Genomic DNA, 12184 nt, shown 5'->3' on the forward strand with positions numbered 1-12184 from the left:
AAAGTATTTTATATTTTAGTTTCTTCAAATAGCAAACCTTTGCCTGGATGACAGCTTTGCCCACTCTTGGCATTCTCTCAACCAGCTTCATAAGGTAGTCACCTGGAATGCATTTAAATTAACAGCTGTGCCTTTCAGTTATTTTTGTAATTGTTTTCCTTAATGTGTTTGAGCCAATCAGTTGTGTGTTTGAGCCAATCAGTTGTGTTGTGACAAGGTAGGGTTGGTATACAGAAGATAGCCCTATTTGGTAAAAGACCAAGTCCATATTATGGCAAGAACACCTCAAATAAGCAAAGAGAAACGACAGTCCATCATTACATTAAGACATGAAGGTCAGTCAATACAGAACATTTCAAGAACTTTGAAAGTCTCTTCAAGTGCAGTCACAAAAACCATTATTCAATATGATGAAACGGGCTCTCATGAGGACCGCCACAGGAATGGAAGAACCAGAGTTACCTCTGCTGCAGAGGATACGTTCATTAGAGTTACCGGGCTCTCATGAGGACCGCCACAGGAATGGAAGAACCAGAGTTACCTCTGCTGCAGAGGATACGTTCATTAGAGTTACCGGGCTCTCATGAGGACAGCCACAGGAATGGAAGACCCAGAGTTACCTCTGCTGCAGAGGATACGTTCATTAGAGTTACCTCTGCTGCAGAGGATACGTTCATTAGAGTTACCTCTGCTGCAGAGGATACGTTCATTAGAGTTACCTCTGCTGCAGAGGATACGTTCATTAGAGTTACCTCTGCTGCAGAGGATACGTTCATTAGAGTTACCTCTGCTGCAGAGGATACGTTCATTAGAGTTACCTCTGCTGCAGAGGATACATTCATTAGAGTTCCCTCTGCTGCAGAGGATACGTTCATTAGAGTTACCTCTGCTGCAGAGGATACGTTCATTAGAGTTACCTCTGCTGCAGAGGATACGTTCATTAGAGTTACCTCTGCTGCAGAGGATACGTTCATTAGAGTTCCCTCTACTGCAGATGATACGTTCATTAGAGTTACCTCTGCTGCAGAGGATACATTCATTAGAGTTCCCTCTACTGCAGAGGATACGTTCATTAGAGTTACCTCTGCTCCAGAGGATACATTCATTAGAGTTACCTCTGCTCCAGAGGATACATTCATTAGAGTTACCTCTGCTCCAGAGGATACATTCATTAGAGTTACCTCTGCTCCAGAGGATACGTTCATTAGTTACCAGCCTCAGAAATGGCAGCCCAATAAATGCTTCACTGATTCAAGTAACAGACACATCAACATCAACTGTTCAGAGGAGACTGTGTGAATCAGGCCTTCATGGTTGAATTGCTGCAAAGAAACCACTACTAAAGAACACCAATAAGAAGAAGTGTCACTTGGGCCAAGAAACATGAGCAATGGACATTAGACCGGTTGAAATGTGTCCTTTGGTCTGGAGTCCAAATTGGAGATTTTTGGTTCCAACCGCCGTGTTTTTGTGAGACGCGGTGTGGGTGAACGGATGATCTCCGCATGTGTAGTTCCCACCGTAAAGCATGGAGGTGGTGTGATGGTGTGGGGGTGCTTTGCTGGTGACACTGATTTATTTAGAATTCAAGGCACATAACCAACATGGCTACAACAGCATTCTGCAGTGATAAGCCCAAACAGATGGCATGGCGTAGTGGGACTATAATTTGTTTTTCAACAGGACAATGACCCAACACCTCCAGGTTGTGTAAGGGCTATTTTACCAAAAAGGAGAGTGATGGAGTGCTGCATCAGATGACCTGGCCTCCATAACCCCCCGACCTCAAACACATTGAGATGGTTTGGGATGAGTCGGACCGCAGAGTGAAGGAAAAGCAGCCAACAAGTGCTCAGTATATGTGGGAACTCCTTCAAGACTGTTGTAAATCAATTACAGGTGAAGCTGGATGAGAGAATGCCAAGAGTGTGCAAAGCTATCATCAAGGCAAAGGGTTGCTAACCTGAACCAGGCTGCAGGCACTGGTTACCGTTTTAAGCTTTTTCTTGAGTGGGCAGCTTGATGAAAGCCATGTGCCTTTTACTGAGGAGTGGCTTCCATCTAGCCACTCTACCATAAAGGCCTGATTGGTGAAGTGCTGCAGAGATGGTTGTCCTTCTGGAAGATTCTACCATCTCCACACAGAAGAACTCTAGAGCTCTGTCAGAGTGACCATTTGGTTCTTGGTCACCTCCCTGACCAAGGCCGTTCTCCCAATTCTGAATTTGGCTGGGCGGCCAGCTCTAGGAAGAGTCTTGGTGGTTTCAACTTCGTCCATTTAAGCATGATGGAGGCAGGCCTCCCAGGTGGTGCAGTGGTCTATGGCACTAAGCTTAGCTGTGCCACCAGAGATTCTGGGTTTGAGCCCAGTCTCTGTTGCAGCCGGCCGCGACCGGGAGGTCCATGGGGCGACGCGCAATTGGCCCAGCGTCATCCGGGTTAGGGAGGGTTTGGCCGGAAGGGATATCCTTGTCTCATCGCGCACTAGCGACTCCTGTGGCGGGCCGGGCGCAGTGCACGCTGATCTGATCACGCATGGCTCTCGACCTTCGCCTCTCCTGAGTCCGTACGGGAGTTGCAGTGATGAGACAAGACTAACTATCAATTGGAAACCACGAAATTGGGGAGAATTTTTTATTTTTTTAAATAATGGAGGCCACTGATTTCTTGGGGACCTTCAATGCTGCATAATTGTTTCGGTACCCTTCCCCAGATCTGTGCCTCAACACAATCCTGTCTTGGAGGACAATTCCTTTGACCTCATGGCTTGGTTTTTGCTCTGAAATTCACTGTTAACTGTGGGACCTTATATAGACAGGTGTGTGCCTTTCTAAATCATGTCCAATCAATTGAATTTACCTCAGGTGATCTCCAATCAAGTTGTAGAAACATCTGAAGGATGATCAATGGAAACAGGATGCACCTGAGATCAATTTAGAGTCTCATAGCAAAGGTATGAATACGTACGTAAATAAGGTATTTCTAGTTTTTAATAAATTAGCAAACATGTCTAAAAAACTTTTTTAGCTTTGTCATTATGGAGAGTTATGTGTAGATTGCTGAGGAAATTGTTTAATTTAATCCATTTGAGAAAAAGGCTGTAATTTAACAAAATGTGGAAAAAGTCAAGGGGTCTGAATACGTTCCGAATGCACTGTAGGTCCTGGATGACAGGAAGCTTTGACCCAGTGATGTACTGGGCCATACACACTACCCTCTGTAGCGCCAAACAATCGGATGCCAAGCAGTTGCCATACCAGGCGATGATGCAATCGGTCAGGATGCTCTCGATGGTGCAGCTGTAGAAGTTTGAGGATCTGGGGAACCATGCCAAATCTTTTCAGTCTCCTGAGGGGGAAAGGTGTTGTTGTGCCCTCTTCGCGACTGCCTTAGTGTGTTTGGACCATGAGTTTGTTGGTGATGTGGACACCAAGGAACTTAAAGATCTCAACCTGCTACACTTCAGCGCCGTCGATGTGAAAGGGGCGTGTTCGGCCCTCCTTTTCCTATAGTCCACGATCATCTCCTTTGTCTTGCTCACATTGAGGGAGAGGTTGTTGTCCTGGCACCACACTGCCAGTTCTCTGACCTCCTCCCTATAGGCTGTTTCATCGTTGTCGATGATCAGGCCTACCACTTGTGTCGTAAGCAAACTTAATGGTGTTGGAGTCGTGCTTTCCACACAGTCGTGGGTGAACAGGGAATACAGGAGGGGACTAAGCACGAACCCTGAGGGGCCCCCGGGTTGAGGATCAGCGTGGCAGGGGATGTTGTTGTCTGTATTGATGTGGCAGATATGTTGTTGCCTACCCTTACCACATGGGAGGCGGCCCGTCAGGAAGTCCTTGATCCAGTTGCAGAGGGAGGTGTTTAGTCCCAGGGTCCTTAGCTTAGTGATGAGTAGTGTGGGCACTATGGTGTTGATCGCTGAGCTGTAGTCAATTAATAGCATTCTCACATACAGTGGCAAGAAAAAGTATGTGAACCCTTTGGAATTACCTGGATTTCTGCATAAATTGGTAAAAATTTGATCTGACCATCTACGTCAGAACAGACACACAGTGTGCTTTTAAACTAATAACACACAAATTCTTGTATTTTTCTTGTCTATATTGAATACATTGTTTAAACATTCACAGTGTAGGTTGGAAAAAGTATGTGAACCCTTAGGCTAATGACTTCCCCAAAAGCTACTTGAAGTCATGGGTCAGCTAACCTGGAGTCCAATCAATGAGACGAGATGTTGGTTAGAGTTACCCTGCCCTATACAAAACCCTCACAAAATTTGAGTTTGCTATTCATAAGAAGCATTGGGGCGGCAGGGTAGCCTAGTGGTTGGAGCGTTGGACTAGTAACCGGAAGGTTGCGAGTTCAAACCCCCGAGCTGACAAGGTACAAATCTGTCATTCTGCCCCTGAACAGGCAGTTAAACCCACTGTTCCTAGGCCGTCATTGAAAATAAGAATGTGTTCTTAACTGACTTGCCTGGTTAAATAAAGGTTTTTAAATAAATAAAAAAAAGAATTGCCTGATGTGAACCATGCCTCAAACAAAAGATATCTCAGAAGACCCAAGATTAAGAATTGTTGACTTGCATAGAGCTGGAAAGGGTTACAAAAGTATCTCTAAAAGCCTTGATGTTCATCAGTCCACGGTAAGACAAATGGTCTATAAATGGAGAAAGTTCAGCACTGTTGCTACTCTTCCTAGGAGTGGCCGTCCTGCAAAGATGACTGCAAGAGCACAGCGCAGAATGCCCAATGAGGTTAAGAAGAATCCTAGTGTCAGCTGAAAATGTAGACATCTCTGGAACATGCCATCATCTCTGTTGACTAGTCTACGATACGTAAAACACTAAACAAGAATGGTGTTCATGGGAGGACACCACGGAAGAAGCCACTGCTGTCCAAAAAAAAAGTTTGCAAAAGAGCACCTGGATGTTCCACAGCTCTACTGGCAAATATTCTGTGGACAGATGAAACTAAGGTTGAGTTGTTTGGAAGGAACAAACAACACTATGTGTGGAGAAAAAAAGGCACAGCACACCAACATCAAAACCTCATCCCAACTGTAAAGTATGGTGGAGGGAGCATCATGGTTTGGGGCTGCTTTGCTGCCTCAGGGTCTGGACAGCTTGCTACAGCTTGCAGGAGAATGTAAGGCTATCCGTCTGCCAATTGAAGCGCAACAGAAGTTGGGTGATGCAACAGGACAACGACCCAAAACACAGAAGTAAATCAACAACAGGATGGCTTCAACAGAAGAAAATACACCTTCTGGAGTGACCCAGTCCTGACCTCAACCCGATTGAGATGCTGTGGCATGACCTCAAGAGAGCAGTTCACACCAGACATCCCAAGAATATTGCTGAACTGAAACAGTTTTGTAAAGAGGAATGGTCCAAAATTCCTCCTGACCATTGTGCAGGTCTGATCCGCAACTACAAAAAAACATTTGGTTGAGGTTATTGCAACCAGTTATTAAATCCAAGGGTTCACATACTTTCCCACCCTGCACTGTGAATGTTTACATGCTGTGTAATCAATAGACATGAAAACGTATAATTGTGTTATTAGTTTAAGCAGACTGTCTATTGTTGTGACTTAGATGAAGATCAGATCAAATTTTATGACCAATTTAAGCAGATATCCAGGTAATTCCAAAGGGTTCCCATACTTATTCTTGACACCGTAGATGTTCCTTTTGTCCAGGTGGGAAAGGGCAATGTGGAATGCGATTGAGATTTGTTGGGGCGGTATGTGAATTGGAGTGGGTCTAAGGTTTCTGGGATGATGGTGTTGATGTGAGCCATGACCAGCCTTTCAAAGCACTTCATGGCTACCGACGTAAGTACTATGGGGCTGTAGTCATTTAGGCAGGTTACCTTCGCTTTTTGGGCACAGGGACTATGGTGGTCTGTTTGAAACATGTAGGTATTACAGACTCGGTCAGGGAGAGGTTGAAAATGTCAGTGAAGACACTTGCCAGTTGGTCAGCACATGCTCGGAGTACACGTCCTGGTAATCTGTCTGGCCCCGCTGACTTGTGAATGGTGACCTGTTTAAAATGTCTTGCTCACATCTGCTACGGAGAGCATGATCACACAGTTGTCCGGAACAGCTGGTGGTCTCATGCATGCTTCAGTGTTGCTTGCCTCGAAGAGAGCATAAAAGGCATTTAGCTTGTCTGGTAGGCTCGTGTCACTGGGCAGCTCGTGGCTGGGTTTCCCTTTGTAGTCTGTAATAGTTTTCAAGACATGCCACATCCTGAGGAACGACAGAGCCGGTGGAGTAGGATTCAATCATAGTCCTGTATTGATGCTTTGCCTGTTTGATGGTTCGTCTGAGGGCAGAGCGGGATTTCTTATGAGCAACAGGATTAGTGTCCTGATCCTTGAAAGCGGCAGCTCTAGCCTTTAGCTCGGTGCGGATGTGGCCTGTAATCCATGGTTTCTGGTTGGGATATGTACCTACTATCACTTTGGGGACGATGTTGTCGATGCACTTGTTGATGAAGCCGGTGACAGATGTGGTATACTCCTCAATGCCATTGGATGAACCCCAGATCATATTCCAGTCCCTTAACGTTGCATACGCATCATCTGACCACTTCCGTATTGAGCGAGTCACTGGTACTTCCTGCTTTAGTTTTTGCTTGCAGGAATCAGGAGGATATAGAGTTATGATCAGATTTGCCAAATGGAGGGAGAGCTTTGTATGTGTCTCTGTGTGTGGGGTAAAGATGGTCTAGAGTTTTTCCCTCTGGTTGCACATTTGACATGCTGGTAGAAATGAGGTCAAACTGATTTAAGTTTCCCTGCATTAAAGTCCCTGGCCACTAGGAGTGCTGCTTCTGGATGAGCATTTTCTTGTTTGCTTATGGCCGTATACAGCTCATTGAGTGTGGACTTAGTGCCAGCATCGGTTTGTGGTGGTAGATGGGGGTAGAGTAATGGCAGCTCATTATTTGATCTAGTAAAGGGGTCGATGTAGCAGCTCATTATTTGATCTAGTAATGGGGGTAGATGTAGCAGTAGCAGCTCATTATTTGATCAGTAATGGGGGTAGATATGGCAGTAGCAGCTCATTATTTGATCAGTAATGGGGGTAGATGTAGCAGTAGCAGCTCATTATTTGATCAGTAATGGGGGTAGATATGGCAGTAGCAGCTCATTATTTGATCAGTAATGGGGGTAGATGTGGCAGTAGCAGCTCATTATTTGATCTAGTAATGGGGGTAGATGTGGCAGTAGCAGCTCATTATTTGATCTAGTAATGGGGGTAGATGTGGCAGTAGCAGCTCATTATTTGATCTAGTAATGGGGGTAGATGTGGCAGTAGCAGCTCATTATTTGATCTAGTAATGGGGGTAGATGTGGCAGTAGCAGCTCATTATTTGATCTAGTAATGGGGGGGTAGTGTGGCAGCTCATTATTTGATCTAGTAATGGGGGGTAGATGTGGCAGCTCATTATTTGATCTAGTATGGGGGGTAGATGTGGCAGTAGCAGCTCATTATTTGATCTAGTAATGGGGGGTAGATGTGGCAGCTCATTATTTGATCTAGTAATGGGGGTAGTGTGGCAGCTCATTATTTGATCTAGTAATGGGGGGTAGATGTGGCAGCTCATTATTTGATCTAGTAGATGTGGCAGTAGCAGCTCATTATTTGATCTAGTATGGGGGGTAGATGTGGCAGCTCATTATTTGATCTAGTAATGGGGGGTAGATGTGGCAGCTCATTATTTGATCTAGTAATGGGGGGTAGATGTGGCAGCTCATGATTTAATCTAGTATGCGGGGTAGATGTGGCAGCTCAATATTTGATCTAGTAATGGGGTAGATATGGCAGTAGCAGCTCAATATTTGATCTAGTAATGGGGGGTAGATGTGGCAGAGGCAGCTCATTATTTGATCTAGTTATGGGGGGTAGTAGATGTGGCAGCTCATTATTTGATCTAGTAATGGGGGTAGATGTGGCAGTAGCAGCTCATTATTTGATCTAGTTATGGGGGGGTAGTAGATGTGGCAGCTCATTATTTGATCTAGTTATGGGGGGTAGTAGATGTGGCAGCTCATTATTTGATCTAGTAATGGGGGTGTAGATGTGGCAGCTCATTATTTGATCTAGTAATGGAGTTGTAGATGTGGCAGCTCATTATTTGATCTAGTAATGGGGGTAGATGTGGCAGTAGAAGCTCATTATTTGATCTAGTAATGGGGGTAGATGTGGCAGCTCATTATTTGATCTAGTAATGGGGGGAGATGTGGCAGCTCATTTTTTGATCTATTAATGGGGGGTAGATGTGGCAGCTCATTATTTGATCAGTAATGGGGTGGATATGTCAGTATCTCTTTCCTTCATTAAGGACCGGGGGGGGGGGTGTCTTTCTCGGTCCTTCATTCAGGAAAGACAACAGTTAGGAATACCGTCACTAAACCTCTAAGAAACTAAAATGAAAAGCCATCTTTCCGGCAAAAACAACAATGTATTGGTGAAAACAAATGTAAGGCTTTGGACAATATGTGGCAAAACATCATATCTTTATGAGTTAAAGAGAAACAATAATTCATTCATATGAAACATCGTTTGAGAAATACAACAAGCAAAAGAACAAATGGACTGTAATGGGAACGAGAGTAAAACAATCAACCTGAACGATTCATTTTATATAGATATATTATAACCACAAGAAAACATAAAGAATTAAATAGCAGCTTCTGTTCAGACAATTACTTAGAAGAACATAAACAGTGATGTGTATGAACATGTTCTGAGGTCTAACTACACCAAATATACAAAAGTATGTGGACACCCCTTCAAATGAGTGGATTCAGCTCATTTCTGCCACACCCATTGCTGACATGTATAAAATTCACCACACAGCCATGCAATCTCCATAGCTCAACATTGGCAGTAGCATGGCCCTTACTGAAGAGCTCAGTGACTTTCAATGTGGCACCGTCATAGGATGCCACCTTTCCAACAAGTCAGTTAGTCAAATATCTTCCCTGCTGGAGCTGCCCCGGTCAACAGTAAGTGCTGTTATTGTGAAGTGGAAACGTCAAGGAGCAACAACAGCTCAGCCACGAAGTGGTAGGCCACACCGGCTCACAGAACGGGACCGCCGAGTGCTGAAGCAGGTAGCGCGTTTAAAAACACTCAGTACCGAGTTCCAAACTGCCTCTGGAAGCAACGTCAGCACAAGAACTGTTCGTCGGAGCATCATGAAATGGGTTTCCATGGCTGAGCAGCAGCACACAAGCCTAAGATCACCATGCACAATGCCAAGTGTCGGCTGGAGTGGTGTAAAGCTCACCTCTATTGGACTCTGGAGCAGTGGAAACGCTTTCTCTGGAGTGATGAATCGCGATTCATCATCTGGCAGTTCGACAGACAAATCTGGGTTTAGCCGATGCCAGGTAACGCTACCTGCTCGAATGCATAGTGCCAACTGTAAAGTTTGGTGGAGGAGGAATAACAGTCTGGGGCTGTTTTTCATGGTTCGGGGTAGGGCCCTTAGTTCCAGTGAACAGAAATCTTAACGCTACAGCATACAATGACATTCTAGATGATTATGTGCTTCCAACTTTATGGTAAAAGTTTGGGGGAAGGCCCTTTCCTGTTTCAGCATGACAATGCCCCCGTGCACAAAGTGAGGTCCATACAGAAATGGTTTGTTGAGATCGATGTGGAAGAACTTGACCGGCCTGCGCAGAGCCCTGACCTCAATCCCATTGGGATGCTGACTGCTAGCCAGGCCTAATCGCCCAACATCAGTGCCGACCTCACTAATGCTCTTGTGGCTGAATTGAAGCAAGTCCCAGCAGCAATGTACCAACATCTAGTGGAAAGCCTTCCCAGAAGAGTGGAGGCTGTTATAGCAGCAATGTTCCAACATCTAGTGGAAAGCCTTCCCAGAAGAGTGGAGGCTGTTATAGCCGCAATGTTCCTACATCTAGTGGAAAGCCTTCCCAGAAGAGTGGAGGCTGTTATAGCAGCAATGTTCCAACATCTAGTGGAAAGCCTTCCCAGAAGAGTGGAGGCTGTTATAGCAGCAATGTTCCAACATCTAGTGGAAAGCCTTCCAAGAAGAGTAGAGGCTGTTATAGCAGCAGAAGGGGGACCAACTCCATATTAATGCCCATCATTTTGAAATGAGATGTTTGACGAGTAGGTGTCCACATACTGTTGGTGATGTAGTGAACGACTGAAAGAGCAATGGAGAAATGTTCTGAATCTTAGAGCAGAGACTACAGTGTAAATATATACCTGCTGTGTACAGCAATGTCTCCCTCCCTCCATACTACTGGACTGGAGACAACTCCTGTCTGTCCCTACTCCCTCCATACTACTGGACTGGAGCCATACATCCGGTCAGAGGAACTAAGCATATGGAGCCATACATCCGGTCAGAGGAACTAAGCATATGGAGCCATACATCCGGTCAGAGGAACTAAGCATATGGAGCCATACATCCGGTCAGAGGAACTAAGCATATGGAGCCATACATCCGGCAAGAGAAACTAAGCATATTGAGCCATACATCCGGTCAGAGGAACTAAGCATATGGAGCCATACATCCGGCAAGAGAAACTAAGCATATTGAGCCATACATCCGGTCAGAGGAACTAAGCATATGGAGCCATACATCCGGTCAGAGGAGCTAAGCATATGGAGCCATACATCCGGTCAGAGGAACTAAGCATTTGGAGCCATACATCCGATCAGAGGAACTAAGCATATGTAGCCATACATCCGGTCAGAGGAGCTAAGCATATGGAGCCATACATCCGGTCAGAGGAACTAAGCATATGGAGCCATACATCCGGTCAGAGGAACTAAGCATATGGAGCCATACATCCGGTCAGATGAACAAAGCATATGGAGCCATACATCCGGCCAGAGGAACTAAGCATATGGAGCCATACATCCGGTCAGAGGAGCTAAGCATATGGAGCCATACATCCGGTCAGAAGAACTAAGCATATGGAGCCATACATCCGGTCAGAGGAACTAAGCATATGGAGCCATACATCCGGTCAGATGAACTAAGCATATGGAGCCATACATCCGGTCAGATGAACTAAGCATATGGAGCCATACATCCGGTCAGAGGAGCTAAGCATATGGAGCCATACATCCGGGCAGAGGAACTAAGAAGGGAACTGAAGGACTGGATAAAACAACCTCCCATTGATCACAATCCTTTAAGATACTAAATAATTTAGTCATGTCTTGTAGGCCTAGGAGACGACAAGTAGTTTACGCAAATGTCAGAATGATTCCTGTCAATCACAGACAAGACAAAGGGAGAAGACGTAGTTCACACTAGTGTCAGAATGATTCCTGTCAATCACAGACAAGACAAAGGGAGAAGACGTAGTTCACACCAGACAACTAATCATCATCAGTGGTGACCATCTTGTCCCAGTTCAACAGAGAGGATCATGTCTGTCCATCCACTGATATACAGACACAGAGACAGACAGCGCTTGACCGTTGACGTGGCTTCCAGACAGAAGATTTAACATTTACCTCACAATAATAATAATGCCCCCCAATATTACACAGTGAGCCAACCAACCAACCATCACTCTGAAAGGCTGTCTCCATTTGGGGATATTTAGAAAAACTAATAGAAAACACACTGTATATATATATAGTGTACCATCTCAGTACCTGTATAAAGTTTAGAACACCTACTCATTCCAGGGTTTTTCTTTATTTTTACTATTTTCTACATTGTAGAATAATAGTGACGAAATCTAAACTATGGAATCATGTTGTAACCCAAAAAAGAGAAAGAGTTCAAAATATATTTTCATTTTGAGATTCTTCAAATAGCCACCCTTTTGCCTTGATGACAGCTTTGCATTCTCTCAACCAGCTTTATGAGGTAATCACCTGGAATGCATTTCAATTAACAGGTGTGCCTTGTTAAAAGTTATTTTTGTGGAATTTCTTTCCTTCTTAATGCGTTTGAGCCAATCAGTTGTGTGTTTGAGCCAATCAGTTGTGTGTTTGAGCCAATCAGTTGTGTTGTGACAAGGTAGGGTTGGTATACAGAAGATAGCCCTATTTGGTAAAAGACCAAGTCCATATTATGGCAAGAACAGCTCAAATAAGCAAAGAGAAACGACAGTCCATCATTAATTTAAGGCATGACAGTCAATATGGAACAT

The sequence above is a fragment of the Oncorhynchus kisutch genome, unplaced genomic scaffold (assembly GCF_002021735.2).
Source record: "Oncorhynchus kisutch isolate 150728-3 unplaced genomic scaffold, Okis_V2 Okis03b-Okis08b_hom, whole genome shotgun sequence".
NCBI lineage: Eukaryota > Metazoa > Chordata > Actinopteri > Salmoniformes > Salmonidae > Oncorhynchus > Oncorhynchus kisutch.